At 42.8% G+C, this 26,397-nt stretch overlaps 1 long non-coding RNA gene across 1 annotated transcript; it reads right to left on the bottom strand.

Annotated features, from left to right (window-relative positions):
- Window positions 1-4,253: 4,253 nt before the first annotated feature.
- Window positions 4,254-24,832, bottom strand: LOC116063211. The gene is made up of 3 exons (XR_004108211.2): window positions 24,753-24,832; window positions 23,667-23,831; window positions 4,254-4,566 (listed from the first exon to the last, which is right to left on the bottom strand). It is a non-coding gene; the product is annotated as an uncharacterized LOC116063211 (long non-coding RNA).
- Window positions 24,833-26,397: the final 1,565 nt, after the last annotated feature.

Raw genomic sequence — 26,397 nt, 5'->3', positions numbered from 1 at the left:
ATTAAAAATATGTCTTTTTTAAATACTGCTGCTCAAAATCACACACATTTGTCACATTTTACTTCCCATACAGTACAGTATGCTTCATGGTGAGATTGACTACGATGGTTAATGTGTGTGTGTGTGTGTGTGTGTGTGTGTGTGTTTTGAGTGTGTTTTCCTTGCCTAGGGGTCCTGCCGCACACCCCCCACCCTGCAGAGGAGCCCTTTGGCAGAGATCTGACTCCACATGAATATGAATGAGGAGGTAACACACAGGGGAGAGCCAGGGAATCTGATGACAGTGCAGGAAAAGACCAGAGCATCTACGGGGATGTATGACTTCTCAGCCCTGCCACTGATATGATAAAGTGACTGAATTTGAATATATGTGTGTGTGTGTGTGTGTGTGTGTGTGTGTGTGTGTGTGTGTGTGTGTGTGTGTGTGTGTGTGTGTGTGTGTGTGTGTGTGTGTGTGTGTGTGTGTGTGTGTGTGTGTAAGGGTGTGTGTGTGTGTGTGTGTGCCTCGCCTCAGAGTGTGTCCCGTCAGATGGATATGAATAATGTATTGATAGCCAGCCCCCTGTGGTAGTCCATACAATCACGCCTGTGTGTGTTGTGTTTAGCCTGCCCAGCTGGCAGGGTCACAGGGGATGCACACACATTATGTCACAGTCCCAGGAGAGGTTAGGGTGCATGTTCCCTTTTTATCATCAATCAACAGAGCAAACTGTTTAACAACAACAATGAGGCAGTTAAGAGGCCCCTCAGTTCATGCCAGAAGTGGTGATAATTACCTAAACATGAAGTTGTCACTCTTCTCCCTGCTCAGCCTCTCCCTGCATCTGCCCCTTTTGATTTTGTGCCGAGTCGAGCGTGACTCACTCACAAGTGAGACGGACAGTAATTGGTGAGATTGATTTTTAAAAGCTTATTCATTTGACCTGCACCATGTCCATATGGAGCCTTTTCATTAAGCTTGATAAATGCATCAATATGTTTCCTGATGCACTCGTTATGGTTTCATTACCTTTCCAGAAACCTCTTCTTCCTCAGTGTAAAATGAATCTGAATTCCCCTTTCTGCTAAAAGGGGTGGTCAAACACACCTCCTGTCAAATTGTCAGCAGGTCTGGTTGAATAAACCAAATGCCTCACACTGCCTGCCCTGCCTAAATGCATTTACTTAGCTTTCCACACCTTAAACACTCTGACTGAGATGTTTTATGATGGCAACCTAAATGCTTTACATACAGCATGTCAGCAAATAGAAATTAAATGAGAGTCCCTTAAAGTGCTCATATTATGCTTTTGGCTTTTTCCCTTTTCTTTATTGTGTTATATATCTTTTTTTGTGCATGTTATAGGTTTACAAAGTGAAATAACCCAAAGTCCACCCCAAAGGCACTTAACATCTCCAACAGAAAACACTGTTACAAACTGCTCCAAACAGCTCTATTGTAGTCCAGCCTTTACTTCTGTGACGAACGTGCGTCACTTTGTAACACATGTTATAATGCTCGCTTAGCTGCTAGCATGGCACTCCCTCATACTCTGCTTCTGACTGGCTAGCTACTGCGCATGTGCGACTCCCAACAAAGATGGAGTAGAAGTAAGATGCCTCACTCTGTAGCCAAAATGGAGAACTCAACACACAGGGTGAAAAGAGGAGCTGCAGCAATGTGCAGTCCAACAAAAATATGGTGTTTTTTGAAAATTAATCCACATAAACCTATTCTGATATAACCTTTAAATACAGTTATGAACCTGAAAATGACCAAAATATGAGCACTTTAAGCAATCAAAACTGCTCCCTCACACGCACCATTTGCCAAATACCATGGCAGCATTGTGGCTCTTTCAGTAACATGTCTGAATAAAGCCATAATGAAACATTAAATGGGCACCTCTGAGCGATGGCATTGACATCTTATCACCATAGAAAAGTGTGTTAGAAAACAGTTGCCTACGTACACATCCAGAAGAAACAAAGCAACATTAGTATTTTTTTGGAGTCGTGGCCACCAGTTTAATATCCATTCGCCTTTTAGCTTTTTGTTTTCACCAAGTCCTGAGGGAAATATCTGACTTTTGTTGGCCAGCTTGTTGCGATCTGTCTGTCTGCTGTTTGGTGCGAGGTAGGTATCGTACAGTGGGTTTTTAGAGCTGAAAATTGCTGCCTGCTGCTGCTGAAAGTGACGCTGGTGAGAGCAGCGAGAGTGAACCGAAACACCAACAAGTTGCAGTTTGTAAAACCAAAACAATGAGCTGAAAGACACTTAAACGCACCGTATACTGTAGCTGAGCTAACTGCAAAGTCGGGTGATAATTATCTGTGGGTTCGTCACTATGAGTAAGCCCTTTTACATTACACATACTCATTTCGCTTTAAACAGGTAGATGTTTGCACCTGCTAGGCTCACGGCCTGCCGCACCTCCACCAGTGCCTGTCTGGTTAGATGCGGGATCATCAACCGAGGACTACAAGTCATTAATGTTTCGCCCCTTATCCAGGAACACCACATAGTGGTGGGGACTGTGACCAGGGACGTCTCCCTGACACCCCTTGCAGCTAACCCTTTCTTTAGGATCTGCTAGCTCCCCAGATCTTGTCACGCTTACTCAGCCATAACCAGAAGCTGGCCTTCTCTTCCTCTTCTGAGAGCTCCCTCATGTGCTCTTTGCCTCGTAGCCCTAGGTGTCGGAGCAGGTGTAATGTTGAGCTCCCCACAAAACCCCTCATTCCAATCTCCACAGGACAGAGTTTCGTGCTCCATCCTGCACCCTTGCACTCGACAACCAGGTCTCCATATTTCGCTGCCTCCACCCCTTCCTCCCATGGCACAGTCAGTTCCAACAGCAGCGCTGATTTAATCGCTGACCAACGCACCATGTCTAGTCACAGTGTGGTGCTGCAGATCTCCCTTGGAAAGTGAAGCTGTTTGCCCAGGTCGACCTCCATTTAATTATTTGTGAATATAATTTATTAATTCATTCAACCTTTATTATACTCGAGAAATCATTGAGGGGTGGCCCTCATTTACAATGACATCAAGACAAATTACAAAGACAAAACAACAACACAGAAAAGAAGCAACACCATTATAAGAAAAATACAAAAACACTAAAATGAATGCAATTATTAATTAAGAAAAATTATTTTATAAATAAATTAGGATAATAAGGAGGCAAATGTAAAGCAATTACAAGTAGAAGTTTGCAGGTTTAAAACCAGATTTCTAAATTGTCCAAAAGGCACAAATGAGTTGATTTTAACGACGTGCTGTAATTTGTTCCAGGAGTCAGGTGTAGTAAAGTTAAAAGCAGTTTTTCCAAGTTCAGAACAAGCTTGTGTAACATAAAGCAATAGCCAGTCAGCAGATATAAAATTGATAGAAGTAGCCAGCGATGTTACAGTGTATATTGCATATCTGCGAAGGGCTTTATTTTTAAAATGTTGCATACAAGTGGTGAAACATAATTTTCATATTTTATTCTCTCTTTAACAATTCACCAAATCCCTTATTGAACAACATATGGAGGTCAGTGTCTCTGCAGGAGCTGGTACCTTATTTCTCTGGAACAGTTAGCCCTCCACTGATTTCTGCTTTCCCCTTAGCTTAAGTGTCAGCTACAATAAAGAGATTTTCCTGGTTTGATAGTGTAAGCGATTCACTGGGAAGGTTGAAGAAGAGACAGGAAAGAGAGTATATTTAATGACAGCAAAGTTGCAGGACACTCCAACTGAAACTTCATTAATGAGCACTGACGTGAAAACCGAGAGAAAACCAAAACTACTATATTTTATTACTTTATATTTGCATTGCACAGATGAGAATTGTGTGATATTACACCCTAGTACAGCTCAGTGGAAAGGAGCTGCAAAGTTAAAATGTGGCTGAGTTCTTTATTAACGTTGAGCAGGCTTGCAAAAGCAGACTCGCTTCCACAGAGTCGCATAGCCTTGAAACACAGAAACCAATCCATGATATTGATCAGTTTGTTTCACATCGGCCCCTGTAATCCATCAAGCTAACAGTGCGGGATAGGTCTAATTTATATCATCTGAAAGGTGTAATCAAAGATGAATGAACCCCAGCGTGATAGAAATGTGCACTGGGTCATAATTTCTACCACTGTGAGTAATGGTGGGAGGCGATAAACACAACAGCCGCTGCGGAAAATAGGTAGAACTAAACAGAAGGTTTGTACAGCCCAGCAGAGTGTGCATGTGTGGCACCAACATGGTCTTTTGTGCAATATGATACAAATAAATAAAATAACGTGATATGCAAACTCTTCTTTTGGATCTCCACAAAATGTTTTAGATACTGTTCGAAAACAATTTGACAACAGCAGTTTGATTCACCTGAGGCATGAAAAACGTATTAAATTACCAGTTACAACATGCATGTAATGACTATATATCTACAGTCATCTTTAGTTTTGATGAATTAGTTATGAGTGTTGCTACAAGCTCAAACTTTAACAACAGCTTTATCCATTGTGCAATAGGGAAGCTCATGTACATGTGACAACGCAGGCTGACCCAGAGGTAAAAGATGGCGGTGACGAGCTTCAAGAATAGCTGTGGAGAGGGAGAGAGAGTAGCTGTAAATTTATGTGTAAATATATATAAATGTTTCCTTTTAAAAAGCCACTTAAGAACTCCAACCCTTTAAATAAGGCCAGGAATAATCTGTTTCCTCCGTTGCGGTAGATCCAGCAGGGATTTGCAGAAACATTCGGCAGTGACACAGATCTACATAATCATTTTAAGTTTCTACCCGCTCCTTCCAATGATTCTCCTGCTGTCACTTTAGATACCGCTAAAACTGATTTGGGCTCCCTAATCTTCCAGTATTTCTTAGACTTTAAAAATCTCTAATATTATAAGGAGATTATTTCATTTATAATTGATTGAGTGCATTTGCCGGAGTGCCACTTCAAAGTTGCTGAATTAAAGATGCATTTAAGAAGCCTGGTGCCGGGCGCTGTGAGTCACAGGGTGGGGTGGGAGGTTGCGTCGGGGGAGAGGATGGTGGAGGGGGTTTGGGAATAGTGGTGGGGGAAGCTTGTGTCTTCTCGGTGGAGAGAGCGGGGCTGATCCATGGAGATTTCTTAAAATGGGCTCTTGCAAAGTGCCTCGCTCGGAGAAGGCATCGGAGGACACTAGCCAATGACAGCGGACCAGCCGTGGCGGGAATCTGTGTCTGTGTTGGTAAAGACTCTTCAGTAAAGAGGTGGCTCTTGTTACATTTACTCTCTCAGAGAAACTGCCAGTCCTGTCCATCCTCAGAGTTCCTCTAAGAACACATCAAGAGGATGATTCCCAGGTGAAGTCTGCTCTACCTGTAAGAGACTTTACCCAAATATCTTCCTTTTCACTCAAGGGAAACCACACTGGACTGCCAAAAAGTGTACGTTTTTTGAAAGCCTTTTTTTCTTAAGCTCTATCTTTGGATTTCCAGCACATAGGACCCTAAAATCTCCACAGGCCAGGGCTAAATATGAAGCTCCCTGATTCCCCATCTTTCCCCTTCTCCAAACCGAACACAATTCAGGAGGCAGGCTCTCACCTCCTCATTGGCTTACAAATACCTGCAACTCCCATTGGACCACTTTGAGGGTCTTCATTAATGCAGAGAGAGAGATAGAGAGTCTTTAAAGAAAATCCCCCCCAGTCCGAAGGAAGAGGAAGAAGATATGGCCTATTGGAGAGCTCAGGCCTATTGGAGTGCTTAGTTCTGACTAAATGAATCTTGACAGTGAGGAGGATGCTCTCCTCCTGCCCAGTATTGTACCAGCCGACTATATACCCCCCCCCCCCCACATCCCACTGCCTTAGATGCTCTGTCACTCCAAACCCCAAACCCCCCCATCCACCACCACCACCACCACAGCCCCAACCAGATCATAATCCTCTTAACGCTCTGCCTTATTAACCACTCATCTAAATGACATGAAAGCAACCGGCTGGAGAGAGGGGAGAAAAAAAAGTAAATTATTTCCCCTGGAATAAAGTCCTGGCCCTTTCACCATACAGTACTTTGTATTTCACATTTGATTATGTGACAAGTGTATCTAAGTCTGCTCGGGGCTCAAGAGAAATGTATTTCAGAGCCCATCAGGCACAGCAAATTTAAAAGAGGGTCCAACAGCCCTGTGATTGTACATGCACATACACACTGTGTCATATTAACACACACACACACACACACACACACACACACACACACACAGCTAAATTGAATTCCAATTAAGACGACTCCACAGATGATGAATAAATGGATGATCTATTTGGCTCACTTTTTCAATTGGTTAAACTGATCCCTCTTACCCCAGAGGAATCCGCTCATTAGGGTCTATTTTTGAATTAAGGACTCCAGTTTACATTTACCCACATTTGCCCTCACGCCCTTCATCACCACCCGGGCTGTACAACCACAATCTGGTGAACCTTTCTAATACTCGAAACTACCACCTGTAAATTAATTCTTGTTTCAACCATTTGACCCAGTTTTTGCTCCAGAGGTAATAGAGGTTTGTCCCTCTGTGCATTCACAGGCCAAGGCTTATGCAGGACTAACTGGGGAAATGACTTGTATTCAGGGAGTTAGTCACACACACACACACACACACACACACAGTTAGGTCTCTGGCCAAGTGTTAAACAAGTGTGAAGGAGTTAAGATCAATATATCTAAGAATTGGACCTTCTGTGGTCAAATGTTGAGGCAGGACTAATACAAGACGTTCCCTGCATCAATTCATGTTGCCAAACATGCATTTATCCAGATTAAATAATAGTCCAAGACATTAAAGCTACACTAATCCTTATTGTATCCATTAACAATGGATAGATTTATGTGAAAGGAGTTAATTATCCTCCCAAAATCTAGAGCGATAGGCTAAATAAAGTTGATAACTTAATTAATTAATAATGGTGTTCATGCTACCTGTAATTTTTTTTTTCTATCAACATGTACGTATGTATGTTGTATTATGACAGTAGAAATAAATTAAAAAAATACCCTGGAGACCAGGGAAGTATCAAAATTGGTTGGAGGAGTTGAGGAAGTTGGTGGAGACCAAAACAGAGTTAAAAGGAGAGTGAATATTGAACAGGGCCCATAACAAGTTCAACATATAACTAGGGGGATAATATGCCAATGTTCTATTTACTGCTTGTTCCTCAGCCACAAAGTGGCCAAAGAAAATGTATCACTGCAGGTTTTAAGAAGCAATTAATATAATTTGTCCAGCACTTGAATACAGGAGTTTAGAGTATAGGAGCTCTCACTTTTCATTAGAGTGATGGCTGACAGGGAGGGTATATCAGCTCAGTATGAAATAGTTTTCACCTGGCCTTTACAGTAGTTTTGGTGGCATCACCACAAGGCTTTCATTCATCACATAATTTACCACAACATCCTGGTATATTCAGTAAACTCTGTTTATCTCGCCTGCTTTAAGATGAGGTGCTAATTCGTAGTTCTTGACACAGACTCAAGAACTCAATAAGTCTCTCAGTGATGAGCCACAGAATTGGGTTTTCACCCTGCAAGCTTGAACAAAAACAAAGTTTATTCATTGTCTATTGTTCTAGTGGCAGAAGAGTTTGATGTCATAACATTATAAAATCAGATAACTAAAATGGGTTAGAGAAGGCAGTTCAAATTGCACTCATCCTGATTATTTTAATAAAAAGAAATACATCTCCAAAATCTGCAAAGATTACTGCTTGTTTTAAAGAAAACACCCATTCTCTTTATGGTCCATCAGCTGGCCAAGATTTTAAATTCATCATATACTTCCTGTCTTTCTTAAGCCAGTGTGTGGACTGTATTATCATGGCTGTGACAGAATCTCACACCACAACCATAAATGACTCTTCTTCTGGGTCCAAGTCTGGATCACAGAGCTGCCCTCGAATCTGTGCTTAGCCAGAATGAGCATCACGTCACCAACTAGCTTTGGCTGCAATAAACTTTATCTTTGTATTTAAGATTAAAGTATTGCAGAGTACAGGCTTCCCCCCCACTCAGACCACAGTAAGAATCAGAGAGAATAAACATGTTTAAATAACATATTGTAGATCAGACATAAACTGGTTTAACAGGCTGTTCTCCTCCGGTTTTCTTTCGATTCTCTGTTGGTATCACTTGGACACTTTTCAGCATGAAATACAGCACTGGTCTGTGTTTGGACCTGCTGAGATAAAACCGAGCTGAAATTTGCCTTTCCTTTTACTCCCCTAAGTGAACACCATACTCCTGTTAGGTTGACTAAAGACACCATGTCCAGGGCTTTGTAAGGTCTGTTTGGTTTCCCCACATCTTGTTTTCTTGTGGCTCCTCAGCACTCTAAGTCCTTTTCAGGGAGTTTATGAGGGCCCGCCTTGTGGAGAGAAAGCCTTGGCTGTGTTTGCTTTGGGAATAGTCTCCTGACAGGGTGCTAAAGGAGCATGTCAGAGCACGGGTCCCAAAGTGTTTGGGTAAAGAGAGCCGCTACCTCTTGCCACTGAGGAATCCGCCCTTCTTCGGTAATCTGTCACACCTCCTTCCAAATAAAATGGCTCAGAGATTTTCACACGAGTCTGTCAGGGTTAATATTTACCCCTGCCCTCTGGTCAAGAGGGAGGGAGAGAGAGAGAGAGGCAGACAGACAGACAGAGGGAGGGAGAAAGTGGGTGAGTTTGGTTTTTGAAGCAGGGAGTCATCTTGCGTGTCTTTACAGCAGGACCTGACAAGGTGATAAAATATTGACAGACACATTTAATCAGACATTTTTCCTTAGAAAGGTCTGATTGGTAATTTGTTTATAGAGATTTTTTTAGAGAAATTATTGAAGTATAAAACTTTAAAGCAGCAGTTTGACATTTTGGGAAAAATGCTTTATTGCAAATTCAATCAATTGATGAAGATTGATATGACTCTCGAGACAGAAAGCAGGGTTAAAAAGCCTAGCTCTGGCTAAAAGTAACACATTAGCACCTCTACAACTCACAAATTAACACGTTATATCTCATTTGGCAAATCTGTCCAAAAACCGGATTGTAAACAGGACAAGTTGTGGACTATTTCTTCACCAGGAGCTGCAGAGTCTCCACTGGTTGCATGTCATAGTGATCTTTAGAGGTGCAGGTATGCAGATTTTGTTACATTCAGACAGACCCAGGCTTGCTGTTTGTCTGAACTGTCTCCTGGCTCTACCTTCCTATTTAATGGACAGATATATGTGTGATACTAATCTAATCATCAAACTCAAACTCCAAAGTCCATTTCCCAGAATGTCAAACTATTCCTTTAACAGGTTCCAACTAATGAATTGGCAGCCTATTATTCTTTTCAAGTGAATAGAGGTATCTTTTTCATAAACATGAGCATAAAATTCCCTTCTATCAGTTTCTGTGTCTGTCACAGCCTGTCAAACACGTGTGGCGGTGGGTGAATTGGTGGAGTCGCTGCAGGAGAGTACAGGAGGAAAGAGCAAGTGGGGCGGAGGGGAGGAGGCGTGGGGATTTAGCGTGGCCTGTTGGAGGGCTAATTCCTGTGCTGGCGTTGGAGCTCCTCAGCTCCGCCGTGGCTCAGATATTCAGATTTGGGCTGGGCTGCCATGTGGGCTCGAAGATACTCCGCAGCCGGCTCCTCCCCCGCTCTATTCAGGGCCTGCGAGGAGCCTTGGGATGGCGTTAAAAAAGGAGATTAAGTTTCCTCCAGAGAGCAAAGCTCCTTAAGTGGGTATCTTTGTGCCTCTCAGCCGCCTGGTCAGTGAGGGATGCGCGAGGGGGGCCTCGCCATGAACTCTACTGAAACTGGGGGGCGGGGTGACACATAAGAGGTGGGGGCGAGGAACGCAGGGAGGCTGACCTGACTCCCACCCGATGACTGGCTTCACCCTGACCCTGGTTACCAGCTCAAATGTCGATATCAAATCACATTCACTGCTTTGGGTGCTGTAGCAGAAAGAATCCCCCCGATAAAGGATGGAAATGGATGATATATCACCTGAGAGGATTTTGGTTTTGTTTGTCTGTATTCGGCTATCATATAATGTCATTTTAGAGTATGTCTCAGGGGTTTTGTGAGCATGACCACGCATATGTGCTTTTGAGTGTGTGAGGGAGATACAGTGTGTCTGTATACAAGGACAAGTCTCATTCACAGAGCTTAAATTTGGGCTCCAAATGGCAGAAGTAATGCTTAAACATACAACGTGATTATAAACGCACAAACACAGACCAAGCTAAATGTACATAGATATATAGACATTAAAAACTCTTTTGTGGAGGATTAAACTTCTGAAAAATGGTCTGAATAGCATCAATCAGTGGTTTGGATTAGGTCAAAAGCACCCAGGCGTCTATTACACTTCTGATATTAGATCATTAAGTGGCCATTCAAAAGGCAGACTTATAAGTATTGCACATTCGGAGCTATGAAGTAAAGTTAAAATCTACCCTTCAAAAGGCTTTGATTCCTTCCTTTGAATCAAAAAGGGCTGGAGCGCCAAAGCACAAGTGAAAAAAAACCCTTACACATTCCTTTATTTGATTAGCAATACTGATGACAGGGTTGAATGAGAGGGGGAAAAATCTAATGACTTCTTCAGCTTTGTAGCAGGGCTGAAAAAGCCTTATCTGCTTTATTCAGCAGTGGTCTCTCCTGGGAAGCGAGGATCACAGTGCTGAGGGACTGTCAGGTCCTGCCAATAGCCGTAATGGGCCCTAATTCCACATTAATGCAGTCTAAATGAAGTGTCACAGGAAGATTGATCTGTTGAGGGCGTTGCCTTGATGGAGGTTGTTCTACTGAGTGGGCGCCTCAGTGGACACCTGGTTACCCTCTGCAACGCCCCAGGGGCCTCATCTGAAGCCTGCAGAGCAACCTGTCACATGTCTGAGTGCATGTTCAAAAATTCTTAAATATATTTAAAGAAAACGGTAACTGAGTCAAAGTAAGAGTGTAATTTTCTATGATTCCTGTGAATAAATGCTAGCAGGTAGAGGGATGGAGCCGTCCCGTCTCTAATGTTTTGAAGATTGTCTTAATATTCGCTAGGCTCCTTTTGATGAAGGTACATTTTTCATCGTGTTCTGTTGTCTGACAGGTGCATAGGCCGGATAATGCTGCCAGTGGGAGACTTTGCAGGGAGCTTAAATACAACCAGTCCTCCTACTGTACATATCTAAAACCCCATTTTACTCCTTTCCATTAGTAATTCTTGTCCACAGAAATGGATTTTTACTCACTGTCAAGTTTAAACTGCTACTTTTCCTGTATGTTGAGTATTAGGCTAATCATGCAGTAATTCTAGTTTCTGTATGCTTGTCAAATATACAGTATATACAGCTGGGCAGCCACTTGTGACAAGATCTTTCAAGATCCAAGTCAGGTCAAATGATGGAGCGTCTTTTAATTTGTCATTTAGGTAGTGACAATTTGGAATATTCATTTCTAATATAGGCCTACTATATATTGAGTATTTTATGATGATTAATAAACTTTGTATTCTGAAAAAGTGTATCACATTGAAAGACTTCCTGTAAAAGTATTTTGTTAAACAATGTAATGATACCTTAACAAATTTTCCAAATAAGTGAATCATCATTTACTCACTTATTTACTTAAGTAAAGTTATATTACATTAAGGTATATTGCATAATAAAGTATAGACAGGTATAGGTATTATAAAGTTTGGTCCTTGTTTTTGTTTGTTTTTTTATAAGGAAGTGGGGTTGGGGGTCCTTCTCTGGATCCAAGATTGTCCGAATTGAAATTGTGATTTTGGGCTACACAAATAAAATCAACTTTATAAAATGTACTTTAAAAATTAAAGAGGCCCTCGGCGTACAAATTGGACAAAATTAGCCACACTCACACATGGCAAAGTGCAAATTATATTTTACTTGACTTTTTATTTTATTTGTTGTCATATGTGTGGGAGAGTCAAATTTTCACTTGACTCTAATGATTTAAAGTGTGACTCTAAATAAGGCCTATGGGCCCTTCAAGGTTCCATTTGATGTTTAAATCACATTCATGCAATCGTAACATTTAGCCATGAGGCTCACAGTACTGGACACACTTCCTTCACATCAAACAGTCTTCCACACTTAATTGGAACTCCATAAATTATATTTCATTTAGCTATGGTTGCGGAGGGGCGTTGCAATGAGTGTGTCAAGCTGCCGAGTGTGTATGACTGCACATGAGCAATATATGCATACTTTATGTGTACACCTTCGACATAAGAAGCAGCAGGGCCCTGGATGAGCTTCATAGGTGACCCAGAAGACTACAGCAAGTGTGTCAATGTCAGTTTGATTAACTCTAATACCGGGGCTTTTGGCACATGTGGTCAGGTTAATGAAACTCAGTGAGAAGGCACTTTTTCCTGGTTCCCTCCCCGCCAGGAAGCTGCGGGTGATGGGATGAGGTTCAGCAACTCGCTCCTTCTCTCCCTCAGCGGCCCCCCCTCTCCACCAACGGGACAGTCTGATACCCTCTTTAGGCACCGAAGCTGTTGAGATGTATTACTCATCCACATCCCTCCTTCTTAATCACATCCCAGTCAATTTATATTCAACTGATGAGATAATCAGTTTGGATTTCTTTACTAATGGAAATGTATAAATGTAAAGTTTTGAAAATGCTCTTCCTGGTGATTAATGAAATCTCATGAAAGCATGCAACAAAAACAGAATTTTTTTTGTATAAAATCTCTGAATGGGTTGGATCCTGGAAACTTCCAGTAACAAAATCCAACCAATGAAAAGCTTTCTTTAAACACACAGAATTTAGTTAAGGTTTTCTCCAGGATTGCCAAGGTTATCATGACACCAGCTCTTCAAAACCTCTCTTTCTTCGCTGACACAGAAGTAGGGCACACCGGAGAATGAGCAACACAATTGGGAGGCATCCTGTCGTTTTAAGAGGGGGACCCATCTAATCTCTCCCTATCCACTCAGGCCCTGGATTTATAAATTTCCTGCAATCTCGATTCCTAAAGCCGTCTTGATTTTGAGAGTGTGTGTGTCTGCCTGTGAGAGAGGAAGTGTAGGACTGGCAAGAGGTACTATTGGGGGGTTGTGGTTTGTTTGTGCTGTCCTTTAGAAAAAGAGCTTACGAGTTCAGCAGAAGAAACGCGGGGAGCTAATGTGAAGATTTAGGACTTTCTCCGAGGCTTGGCCTCGTCTAAGCTCTGTTTGCTTGAGCCGTTTGTGGGGTCCTGCTCACACTAAACCCAGATTAATATTCCCCCCATATCCAACCAGCCCAGACACCGGCTCCCGGCCTTGCTGTCCTCCACCCCCCCCCTCTCTTCCCTGCCTTTTCTGGCCGTGATCGTCTCCATTCCCTAATCCAAGTCCGCTGCCTCTCATCTCGCTCTTTATCTCGTCTAAGTAAGCACCTTTCTCGTGGCTTCTTTCCATGAGGGGAAAGCAGCAGGAGGAGCGTAAATATGTTTTCCCCGAGCCCTCCTCATTGCTCACTGACCTCTGTGAGGTGTTATTATCAGAGTGACTGCTAAGCCCTGAGATTGCTTTTAGCCAGGTTCAGCAGGGGAGAGTAAGGCTGGCTTCAATGGCTCTGTATTGGTTTACATGCCACCCAATGAACACATAAAGGATGGGTATTAGGTAAATATCAACCATTAACACACTAATATACCCAAATAAATAAGGAGGTAGACTTTTTTCGTCTAAAGAAATATATTTGACTTGTCATTTGTTTTACTTTTCGTTCGAGGCCATGCTAGTTAATATCTTCTTCAACATTTTGCATATTCATCAACAAATCTACTTTGAGTGTAAATTAACAAACTAATCCAAACCACTTTCTGCTACATCTCTTGTCTAAAGTAACTCCAGTGATTTCTAGACAATCTTATTTACTCCAATGTAACTGCCACAATAAATTAATTTTCATACATGTGACAATAGTATGTGATCCATTAGAGCAACACCAAGTATCAGCTTCAGAATTGACCGTAATATTAAATCAAGGCCTTTCCCCACACTCATCACAAAACATGCGCAAGTTAAATTAATTGCAGTATTTTGGGGATTTATATTGGATTGCATTGCACTGTTGGGTGTTCCTGTTATTTTGCCCACATACATTGTCCCCTGTGCATCTCCTTATTGAATAAACACATTTGAAAATGAGCTGAGATTGATTTTTAAAAGATACTTTTGCACTTAAAAGCATTCAAACGCTATATTATTTTATATTGATTAACTGTGAGAACAGCAGAAATGCATCACAAGCAGTGGGCCAATAGCAACAGTAAGATCATCACTGCTGCACTGCTGCACTTCCCCACTGCTGGTTTCCCAGACTCCCTCACAAGATTGTCACCGAAAGCCTCTTCTTCATTCTTTTTTTGTTGTTTTTCCTCCCTTTCTTGTTCCTTTTCTACCATCTGGATCAAGGGTGAGAGAAGAATAACAAATGCATTTTGAGCCGAGAGAAAAGGGGGATGATTTTGGCGTGCTAAACAGGCAGGCTAAACCCATTACCTAAGTGTTCTTTATCTTCCCATATGCTTTTGTTGTTTAATCAGCTTTGTATCTCTCCAAATCCTGGATTGAAATAACAAACAAATGGATAAGTTCAACGTGCAGAGTAAGAAAGCCTTTTGGCTGGCACCTTAAATGCCAAAGACTAACCTGGTGCTGCGCAGTGGTCAGAGCAGAACATACAACTGGGTCAGATTCTCTGATTTTTGGACCAGGCCAACATCCATTTCTCCCTAAAATTACCTCCTCTACTCCCCCCTGTTGTAAGGGAATGGACCCAGAGAGAGAGGGAAAGGGGGGAGCAAAGCTGGAGCTCACAGATTTGCAATCTTCAGCCACGATTTCTCTCTGCTTCTTCTACATAAGAAAAGGAGGATTCTAGATTATCTCTGGCACTCAAAGCCAGGGAGAGTTGAAGACTCACTGCATACAGAAAGGACTTTACTGCCAATGTGGTTGTACAATAGCCACAATTGTTATCAGATTTACTTTTGGGCTTCTAAAAATATGGTTTGTGTCTGTGGCTGCTATAAATACTGACCACGAAGACCTAAAGGTGACTGTGAACTTTTTGAGAAATACTCAAGGGGAAAAAAAACAGCCAAAATGTTTAAATTCTGCACATATCAGCCTAAAGCGTGTCTCCCTGCGATTGATCTAAAGTGACGTGGTGTTATTGGCTTTGTTTACATCTTTTCATATTTTCAGTACATTTTGTGGTAAGGAACAATGTTATTTTAAAGTGAGGCTTTTATGACACATCATCACATTCACTTCATCTGTCATAACTGTCAGGCCTACTTGCGCTTTGAAGAACTTAGCCAGTTATTTAAAGGGGACAGAACGCTACAAGACCATCAGAGTCATGCTTAAACCTGCACAACAGGTTCTCACTCCCATCTCGTAAAATAAGGACGTTTGGTCAGGTGCCTTTTGTCGTTGTTATTGACGCTGAAAGTCTCCTTTAGCGTTTTAACTAAACGCGCTTGGTCGGGACTATTGGCGTCCCTTTTGACGCAGTTATGTTAAGGAAAAGGTCGTGGGTGGGCTTACGGTTCCGTGACACGCGGGAAGAACGGGACGGTTAAAGAAGAAAGCGACTTTAGGAAACAAGTGGTGACAAGCAGGACACAAACCCCGGTCTCCTGGGTGAAAGTCCTGTGTTTGACCCATCCACCACCCCAACCAACCTCCCTACGCGGAATTTCGGCCTTACATACTACTCGCTAAACCTCGTTTAGCTGCTGCTCTCCCCACTACGTTCTACAAACACGTTGAAGGACGCCTTTTTCGTCGCTTCAGACACTGACAGCCACTGTCCAAACGTCTGTATTTTACGAGTTCGGAGTGAGAACGGGTTGACCTGCAATAACTCGGTTTTTTTGGGGGGGAAACCAGCTGTAAACAGAACACTGACATACAGGATCATGTACATTTTAAGATGACATGATGATATTTATACAGCTTTTAGAAACGAAGCAACATTAGCATTTGTTTCAAGTCTTGCTTCTGGCTACATTCACTCTACTTTTAAATTAGTTTACTATGTATTTGAACTTACGATTTGTTTGAACTATCTGTCACTTTAGCTGCTAAATCCACTATGTTCTTGTCTGTCTGCTGTTTGGTACCGGGCAGGAGGTGTACAGTGGGGTTTTAGAGCTTTTTCACTCAAAACAGCTGCCTGCTGTGGCTGAAAACAGAGTGAACAAAAACAGTAGAGCTGAGGCCAGAAAACTAAAACAATGAGCTGAAAATGATAAAATGCTCTGTAGAGCTGAGAGGAACTGCATTATTCTCTGTGGGTGAATTATTTCTGTTTTGACATTTACCTTTTTAATCCCTTTGCATTATATAAAGTCTAACAGACAAACAAAATAATGGTGCAGCAAGTACACACAAATGTGTTTGTGGAATTACTTGTACTTCATCATAAGTATACAGTCATCTTCAGGATTCGAGCACGGAAAATATTGCATCACTTGTCAACGTGTTGAAGGGCTCAGAAGTTCCTCTAAGTGACACCAAAACTCATCTTTGACAGAAAAACACACGCACAGAAACAATTCTGATCAGACCAGAGAAAGTGATGATAAGAGTGGGTGCAGGTGACCTGAATGTGCATCTCACAGTTGAATTCCCTCAGGGTAGAGGGGCTCATCGCCCCTTCTTGTTCCCCCCATCAGCTATACACACACTGACACACACAAATACACACGGTCTGGGAATGCTGAGGAAAATAGCCCTCATTTATTATTGCCACACTCTCTCGTCTCGTCCCCTCGGTTCAGCGGGTGCGGCGCCAAAGCACGTCTTCCACCGCCAATGTCACACAATTACCTCTTAACTGCTCAAACAAATAGAGCGACCCAGAGAGTGACATCAAATCAAAACTGTCACAGGTGATTGAGCCTAGTCATCAAGGCAGCCCGCCCGCTACCTGTCAGGAGAGTGAGGGAATGAAAGGAAGAGGGAGAAAAGAGGGAGAATGTGATAGCAGCTTTATAATAGACCCCTAATAATGTATAAACACCCCCTCTTTTTTTTTTTGCTCCACTCATATTAAAGTTGGGCACAGAGTGCACGATGCCCTCCTTTTCAGCCGCTCCGCTCCCTCTCGGGACTCAGGATGGAGAGAAATGGCTGTGAATGGAGTAATGATAGGGAAAATGATAGAGGGGAGATTGAAATTTCCATCCTCTCTGAACCATACCGGCTCTGCTCCTGAAAAGACATTGGCTGCTAATGGGGTTAGATCACACGCATGAGAGTTTGAGAACTGAGTGATGTTAGCTGGTGATACTCCAGACACAGATTGTAAAAAAAAAAATAAGAAAACTCCCTTAAGGTTTGGGCATAGAGTGATAGTCCCCAGACCCCAGAATCCAGCAAACAGTTTGGGCTTCACTGTGCATAGGAAATCACAGAAGAATCCAGACAGTGACTGATGGTTCTCGTGTAGCCATGATACAGAGGACGCAGAGAGGCGAATGGTGCATCAGAGACAGACAGAGAATAAAAACAGAGAAATAAAGAGCGTGAGCAAGGGGTTGAGCAAGAGCAAGCCAAGGGGACATTAGGGACATGATGATGTTGTCAGTATCTGATGTAAATTGGAGAACGACACAGTCAACAGACACGGCTGGCTGCTCGCCGAGGCAACACGCCGGGGCCGTGACACTGACAAATGGAATATTTCGAAGGACTTAATCAGAGGAAATGGGGTTTGGTCTGCAGGTGACACGAGTCCCGCTCCACTGCTCACAAAAAGAAAACTGATTGCCTGCCTTGAAACCCCCTCCATCTCTCTATTTCTCTGTGTGTCTGTCTGCTGCCTATCTGTTTCCCTGTCCTCGCTCGCCTCAGTCACTCCGATACAAGTGGGGGGGGGTTTACTATGAGCATGTAGTTCAATTAGATTCAATCAGAGATAGCCTGTGAAAGCTGTGCCAAAAAATGCAGATGTAGAACTACAATATACAGTAGACTGTGTAGTTCTGTTTAGTTTGTTCTGTAGACTGTATTAGAAGAAGAAGGAAAGCATCTCTGTGAGGCTATACTTAGACACAGCGGTGCTTTGAGCTAAATGCCAATGTCAACAGGTTCACAATGGCAATACCAACAGTAATGTTTATGATGTTCACCATCTTAGTTTAACGTGTTAGCATGCAACATTTTCTTAATAGCACTAAAAGTACAAAGTACAGCTAAGGCCGATGGGAATGCCTTTAGTTCTGCAGGTATTCCATCATAAACCAACATATTGGTCAAATCAAGTTTTTGACCTGATGAAAAAATTAAGGCATGATTAAAATGATCCTGAGGGGGAAATTAATGTCTGTTCCGAATTTCATGGCAATCCATCCAACAGTTGTAGAGATATTTCACTCACAACTACAAATGTGAACCTCATGTTGGCGCTAGAGGAAAAGTCAGGGGATCACCAAAGTCACTAGGCTTCATCCTCTAGGGACCATTAATGTACAAAGATTTATGATGATTCATCCAAAGATATTTCAGTCCGGAGCAAAGACAACCATCCCCAGAGACATGCCTCTAGCATGGCTAAAACTGACATGTGCATTAGTATTAAAAATTCAACACAAAGCCACATATATTGTTGTAAACTGACATGTACTTTGCGAATACAATGCTAACAAAGTCATAAAGCATGCAGAATAACATTGTGTCCCGGGCACGCTTTGCTGGTCTCACTGCGCATCAGGTTACCACACAGAGGCAGATCTCCCTGCTTCCAACCTGAGGAGAGGTGGAGGCATCTTGGCCAACGCAGGGGAAGGACAGCAAGAGGAGGGGGAGAACTACATTAGCAACAATGGATGAGGAGAGAGAGAACACCTCTAGGAAGAAAGTTACGTTTATTTCACTTTCTGCAGGCTACTTCATGGTCTAACTAAGACGAGAACAAAGTCCTGAAGATTTTAGAGTTCTGGGACAACATGCCAAGCAAGACTCCCCTGCTGGTAATTAGCCTTGGTCAAAACCGCCACCTGGAAAGTAGCAGCAAAACCCCGAAAAACTGAAATCCATCTCCTAACTCCTTTGTTTCCAGGACCGGGCATGGCAGTGCCACCAGAAGCTGCATGCGTCTATGAGATTGGTGATTTGGTGCCTCAAGTCCAGTAGCCCCACGCCGGGCATGAATCATGGCAAGGGGCTGCTGCCCTGTCACAGCGGCTACAGATCAATGATAATTACCACCTTGACATGAGTACGCTTATTACTGAACAGGATCAGGGACAGGGGCCCGAGCTGTGGCGGCCGTAGGGCCCAATCGATACTCCAGGAATAATGGCTCTCTGGGGCCCGAGATTGGACTTTGCCACTAAACAAGCCATTACAGCCACACGCATGACAGCTTAGGTCTAGATATGCGTCCTAACTCTCCTTCTCCTGGAGGCCTCTCTCTTAGAGCCTGCCTCACTATGGCTCCCACATGCCTCAGTACTCAATCTTGTCATGGACTGTTATGGGCAGGCGAGACACATGCCTCTGGCTTTGAGACGTGTTAACCAGAAGTGAGTGATTGGGGAAGCATGCCGCTACAATACAATGTGCTACCGTGCAACACGCCGGTAAAAGGGGCCTTGCAATGTGACCTGACGATTGCCACTGAGTATAGAGATCAAACACAGCTGCAGCGGTGTGTGTGTGTACACAGGAACACATATAAATATATATATATATATATATATATATATATATACACACACACGCATGCACACAAACAAAACGCACACAAAAGCAAGCACATCAATGCGTCTAAGCGATGCTGATCCGTCTATGGCAGCCCTCATCTTCTTTTCTCTTTGATTTTTACCATTTCCCTCCTCCAGATCCCTTGTTTTTTTTCCCTCTCCTTTTTTAATCCGGTCATACCTGTAATCGGGCTCTGCGACAGGAAACTTCAGAGAATCAATTAGTCCTCGCCTCATCCGGGAGCCAAGACGATTCCTCTCGACTTGAGCCGCAAACTCCTTCTATCAGGAGTCATTCTGCCTGCCTAACACCCAGACTCCTCTCTCCTGAGCCCGGATAGGTTTGACTCTAAGCTTCTAAAACGTTGACAACCCAAAGCGCCTTTCTCTCGGCGAGCCCTAACCGCCTGCCTCACCCCGGCCCCTTCTCCTCTTTCTAACCGTCGTTGCTGCTAAATAAAGCAGGATTTGTTTTTCTTCCACGGCAGAACTGTGATAATGATGCTGCGTTACCGCATTTCATCCACTATTTAATAAACAGTCCCTTTGAAAAGAATTCAAACTTCATCTTAACGCTAAAGCTCGATAAGAGTGGATATGAGAGGAGAGGCTGGTGACTCCGGGCCTTCCTTTGTCCCGGGGGAAGTTAGCCACTGAAGAGGCAGCATTGTGCACAGAGTTGTTTTTAAATGCCGCCACATGGCACAAAAGGAAATGCAAACCTGGGACTCTTCTGCTGGCTACAGCAGGCCCTCGAGTGGAGTCTGGAACAAACAGAACATTGAGGGGTCAGATTTAATCCCCCCGCCCCTGCCTTTTGTATTCAGATTAAAGACTAAGGAGGATTTGCAGGAGCCTGGAGTCTCTTGTTAAAAGACTGTGTTCTCCACTTAACCTGCAATTTACCTGTCACTTAAGCCCGCTGCAGCCATCATCCACACCTCTGGTAGTGAAAGGGGCTGTTATTTTTTTCTGTTTTTTTAACAACTCTGAAGAAAGGCTTTATGTTCACTTGAGCATAATGAATTCCCTGACAGATGCTGATTAAAGCAGCAGCGGTCCGTGAAAGATACTTAACACTTTGGAAATAAACAGGAGTGAGATTGCCACTAGTACACACACACTCACACACACACACACACACACACACACACACACACACACACACACACACAAGTCTATTTCTAATAAACCAGAAATCACTGCTTGACCAGTCAGACTGTTCTGATGAGGTTGAACTCGGTGTGTATTCTCTAGAGTGCCGTGAAAGAGATGCCTGCAGGACACAGAGCCGAAACACATTGTGAAGCTTCTTGACTTGATTTGTATTGCCAACCCTCCTCATCTGCTCTACTGAAAAATCCTGCCATGGAAACCTGACCTTCTTTTTCCCTCCGTAACCCTCTCACAGAGGCCAAGCGTGATTCATCTCCACCAAACCCTAAGTCAGGGGAATGAATGAAACTGCCGCCATCATTCTACCCCACCTCATCCATTTCATCCTCTCCTGTGAGTTGTCTTGGCCTCCGCTGGACCGCCATAACGCCCCTCTAAATCTTCCTCCTGAACAGAACTCGCTAGGTCCATGGTGGCAGTAAAGCGGACCATTCGTTTTCAAAGCACAGCCAAAAGGAGTAATGGGAGTGATGTTGAGACATTATCAGTCACTCACAGGCTGCCAAAGTGAGCTGCCCCCTTCTTTATAAAAAAAAAAATAAAAAATCATGTGCAGATGCCCACCAAACAACCGTACAGCTCTTGATGGAGCTTTACACAAGTCTTTGATACGTCCCTTAATCTCCACTAAACTATCCCACTGGTTTTAACACCCTTACGCATTAGCCTATGTCTTATAACTTAAGAGTTTATCGTTACGTGCTAAATTTAGACGCCCTTTCTTAAGACTCACGGCATCTTGGAAGCTGTGTGCATACAGCATGCAAAATTATAAACCTTTCCGAAACGTTCATTGTTTTAGGACTCAGTACCTTCTGCGATTGAGCCATAACAGATTAAAACAGTTTGGAGGAACTATCATCTGGATGGAGGAGATAATTTTTTGTGAACATTTGAGTCAAAAGAAAGCAAAACTCTTTCAGTAAGCCCAATGTGAAGGGCAGGACCAAAAACAGAAGTCCCTCATCTGCTGAAACCCTTGTCTCGATTTCTTTATGTTAAAGAAGATCGCTGTCTGGTCTGCTTTATTTTTTAGAACATTTCCCGTCCTCTTTTCTACATGTCCTCTTCTTTTCCTCACCCCCCCCCCCTCCCTCAACCGAGCCTGTTCTCTCTGGTGCCCGTGAGAGTTTCCGTCTATATTGTGTAGGAGCCCACCTGTCCACCTGCACATCAAACCCATCCCCGGTGGGCTTCTGTGTTAAATTCCAAAGTTAAAACCCATTACTGAGCTATCAGCCCACTCATAATGCTGTCTAACTACCTCATTTCCCTAAGTGTTAGCCCTGTCAGTCACCAGAGGCCCTGTCAGCTCGGCCGCCCATGTCCGAGGGTCCCGGCTGCTCTGAGGCATCACCGCCACTGCGCGCGCCTCATCTCAGCCCGTCCTCATCAAAAACAGGATAGAACGCTCAATCTCTGGAAACATGTCAAGGCAAAGTGACTGGGGACACAGGGGGTAAGAGACTTTGGAATGAAAGTGCCGGGTATTTCATTTACCATATCCACTCTATTAGTCAGAGCGGCACAGTCAATCAGGGGCCCATTTTGATTCAAGGGGAGTCCGGGGAGAGAGAATTGGGACACGGCAAAATGGCTGACGGTCACGGCGTGGCTATTCCAGCTCAGCCCAAATCAGTTTGAGGAGTTGGTGTGTATAAAATGGATTATTACCATTCGGATCCAAAACGTCACCGCCTGTCCTTGTTAACCGAGGAGGTGGCACTGAGCATGTGCGGGGAGGAAAGTGTCGAGAGGGGACGAGAGGGTCGAAGCAAAAAGTGTGTGTTTGTGCATGTGCTCACTGTCTCCTCCCCAGGTCTCCCAGCGTACCTTTCTGTGAAATCATTTGGTAAATATGGAAAGGGGCCCCTAGGCCACACAGGCCCGGCCCCTCTTTAGGAGTGGATAATTGACTCCTTTTCCTCCTTGATAATTCATTGCTTGCATATGCCAGCTAATACATCAGCTGAAAACTGCCATGGCCCTCATCTCCCTTGACACACACACACACACACACACACACACACACACACCACCCAGAGGAATGAGCGACTGTGGAGAGCATAAAAAATGGGGATGACAAATGGGAGCACTTCTAGATCTATGAATGAATTATGTCTTCTAAATACCTTGAGCAGAGGCAACTGTCAGCTGGCGTCTATACTAATCTGGGACAAAATATGACCAGCTCCACATTAAAAAAAGGAGGGAGCAGGGCTGCTAGAGAATGAGGCGAGAAATGAATGAGCATTCAGGCCATTAAAACCTGGTGTCTGATTCAGCTTTGGTGGACATTTGCACATTTATCACGAGATGGAAATATCCTCCCCTTTTTGTCATTTTAATACGGCCCCTTCCATTGAAATAGATTAGGATTATTCCAACAGGACAGAGATGTCATTTGTTTTACAATAGCCGAGTCAGCACTCACAACAGTCATTAGGAATTAGATCAAGCCGGCTGCTGTTTGGAGGGACGCTTTGCAAACTGAAAAGAAGGATAAAATTAATGGCACTTCACTATAAGAGGTGGGATGTTAAACGCCTGTTCTACCCGACAACAGAGGTGGGACGGAAAGACAAATGGTTTATACAAGAAGCGGGGGCAAACCGTATATGAGCCGGGCCTGTGTATAGGAAATCAGCGTACATGAAACACATGGGGTCACTCACCTGGTGATGATTATGTTAACAGAGGAGGTCAAAGACATTGCAACCTTGCTATTGTTCTATCTTGTGAATATCTGGGAATGTAGTGTATTACCTGTGGGAAATGTATTTTTCAGGCGGCGGTTCGGAGACGACCTGGCTTTGGTTCAGGGCCGCAGGAGGATCACTGCATCGCTCTCTGAAACGCAGTGAGCTGCAGGCAGGAGACGGCACCAAGGACGGTGCAGTTAGAGGCCGTGGTGTGTTCAAGGTCCAGACACTTTGGAGGCGGAAAAGTGTAAATTTAAAACAACTAATCCAGCCAACCAGAAATAAGGAAATAAGAAAAACTTACACTTCTTTACTTACAGGAACATACATTTTAAGGAACTTGATGATACAGCTGTTAACTTCTTTATCAATTGGAAGAAGAAAAAATGAGATTGTGCTCAGTAGTGGTGATTATTTAATTCCATAATAGATCTTTTTTTAATGGAATGTTCCTATTAAGACTTGTACCAGGCATGTTTTAAGACACATATATGTTTTCCCCAAAAAAGTGAATTCCCTTAGTAATTCAATTGTTTTGTTAATTGGCAGATTTAAATTACATACAGTTCTTCTCACTCATTCAAGAATCCATTTCAAAAGTTGAACTACTGGATGTCTACTCACTGGTAAGTCCATTCTCACTGCAGGTTTCAAGTTTCAACAAATCCAACACGTGTAAACTGCATGTTGGCGACCAAACTATTGTGATGTCAAAAAAATCATCTCATACATACAAGTTTTCAACTCAGTTAGCACAAAGACACTGTCCTCCTTCAGCAGATGAATTAGACAACAGCCGCCTGCTGCTCATACTTCTCTCAACCAAACATGTGAAGTGACAATAAGCACATTTCTGAGTGGAGAGGGACTTTAAATCTGCACTTTCTATGAGGGATTCTCCACTCAGTTGCTAGTTTAGAAGTGCACCCAACTGTCTAATACAACAGCGCTGTAATAACACTGAGCGGTGTCTCTCATTTGTCCATCTCATTTAAATATCAATCAGGGTGGGCTCAACATTAGAAGAGAGTAACGTTACGCCTAATGTAAGCGTTGCACTGGCTTTCGTATTGCTTTCTGATTAAATATGATTCAATATAATATCAAAGCCAAAGACTAAAATCAAAACAAACCCAGCAAATATTCTCACCTCGAAATGAATACGACATTCCTCACCTGGCGTGGAAACACTGTGTGAATGGCGATGCTGCCCTCTAGTGGCAGAACTCAGTACTGGAGACAGTGAAATACATGAACATCTATCCTGTTGTTTCATTTTTTTTTTTTTTTTTGGTGGAACACTTGAAGAACACTTGAACATGACATATAATGCAACTTTAACCTTAATAAAATGATCACGATTTTTAAATGAATGCAGACTCAAAATGAGAGGAAACAAGAGATGTGTCATGTGACATTTCTTACAGTAACTGACATCCTGTTGTCTAAATTCCTTTGAAGCACCAGGCTACAGGATGATGCTATCTGCTTTAGTACTTTAAAGGGAGTTCTTCATTAGTAGAAGTTTTGCACTTCATGAGCACTAATAGAATCTACTAGCTTCTCTCCAAAAGCAGGAGTCAAACGACTTGATGTAGTTGTATCTCTGTCAATGGAGCTGACCTCTTTTTTAAATAGTTTTTTATACAAATAAGCTCCACAAATAATCATTTACTGAGCTGTTGCATTTGAATCCAGTTCATTGTACATTCACTGAGCACGCTCCTCGTTCTAATGGGAGCTATTTGCATAAAAGTAAAACCTCAGCCGTAGCCTTTTGTGAACCATTCAGCTCTCACTGACAATTATGTGATTATGAGCCTTCAGCCTAACTATTATTATTACATTCATAAATCATTACTTTAACGAGTGGAGTGGAATAAAATAAAGATTGCTTAGTAGATTACGGCTATTTTATGCATTTGTCAATTATCAAAGACAGTAATATTTGTGGACTCGTGAGAATCACTATGAAGAACAGCAGAGAGCAAGATGCTGGTGAGGCTCCACAGTGGTGAAATAGATCCAAGGATAATCTTTACAGGAAACATGAACACACACAATACTTTTATTCAAAGTCCTTGTGTTCACAGTGCTCTTTTTTCCGATCATTACAACATTTGCTCTGCCATCGCTGCAGCAACATCACTTTCTTACTGTTTCGGTCAAATGATTGCCACTATATATACTTTAGACCATCTGACTGACTCAATGAAAAACTGTAAACTCCTTGACTGTGTGTTGTCATATAGTCAACGCTTAATCTGGTGAAATATGGTAAAATAACCCACATTCTTGTCAGCAATGGCTTCTGGTACGTTTTCTAGTTGTGTTGTGCTAGCCCTTTGGTGATCCAGGACCAGAAACCCTCAGTATGGTTATTGTCACAGCATTGTGTTTGTTGGTGTTAGAGGAGAGAAAGGATTCCCAGGAGTCTTCAACGTTTTATAGGCCAAGAACCCCTTAGCTGTAAATAAACAGAGCAGGGACCCCTTACTATATAATTTATATTGTATAAAATTGAGTTGCATATTAAACTGGACCTACAATAAAGTGTATGGCGGCCTAAAGCCTTTACAAATACCTTTTTATGGTGCATACAATGCTAAGCTCTTGAAATAAAAATTGTCTGCATATTCATATATTTAAACATTATGTTTTAATGTTAAAATGTGGCACAGTGAATCCTTAAGCTTAACTCAGTGGATGGCTACCTTATGGTTACCTTAGCTATCATCAATGTTGTGTACATTGTGTGTTTTTATCTTTACTAATAATATGTTGGATCCATGTTG

This window comes from Sander lucioperca, chromosome 2, assembly GCF_008315115.2.
Source record: "Sander lucioperca isolate FBNREF2018 chromosome 2, SLUC_FBN_1.2, whole genome shotgun sequence".
Taxonomy (NCBI): Eukaryota; Metazoa; Chordata; class Actinopteri; order Perciformes; family Percidae; genus Sander; species Sander lucioperca.
This window is presented reverse-complemented; position numbering and strand designations above follow the sequence as displayed.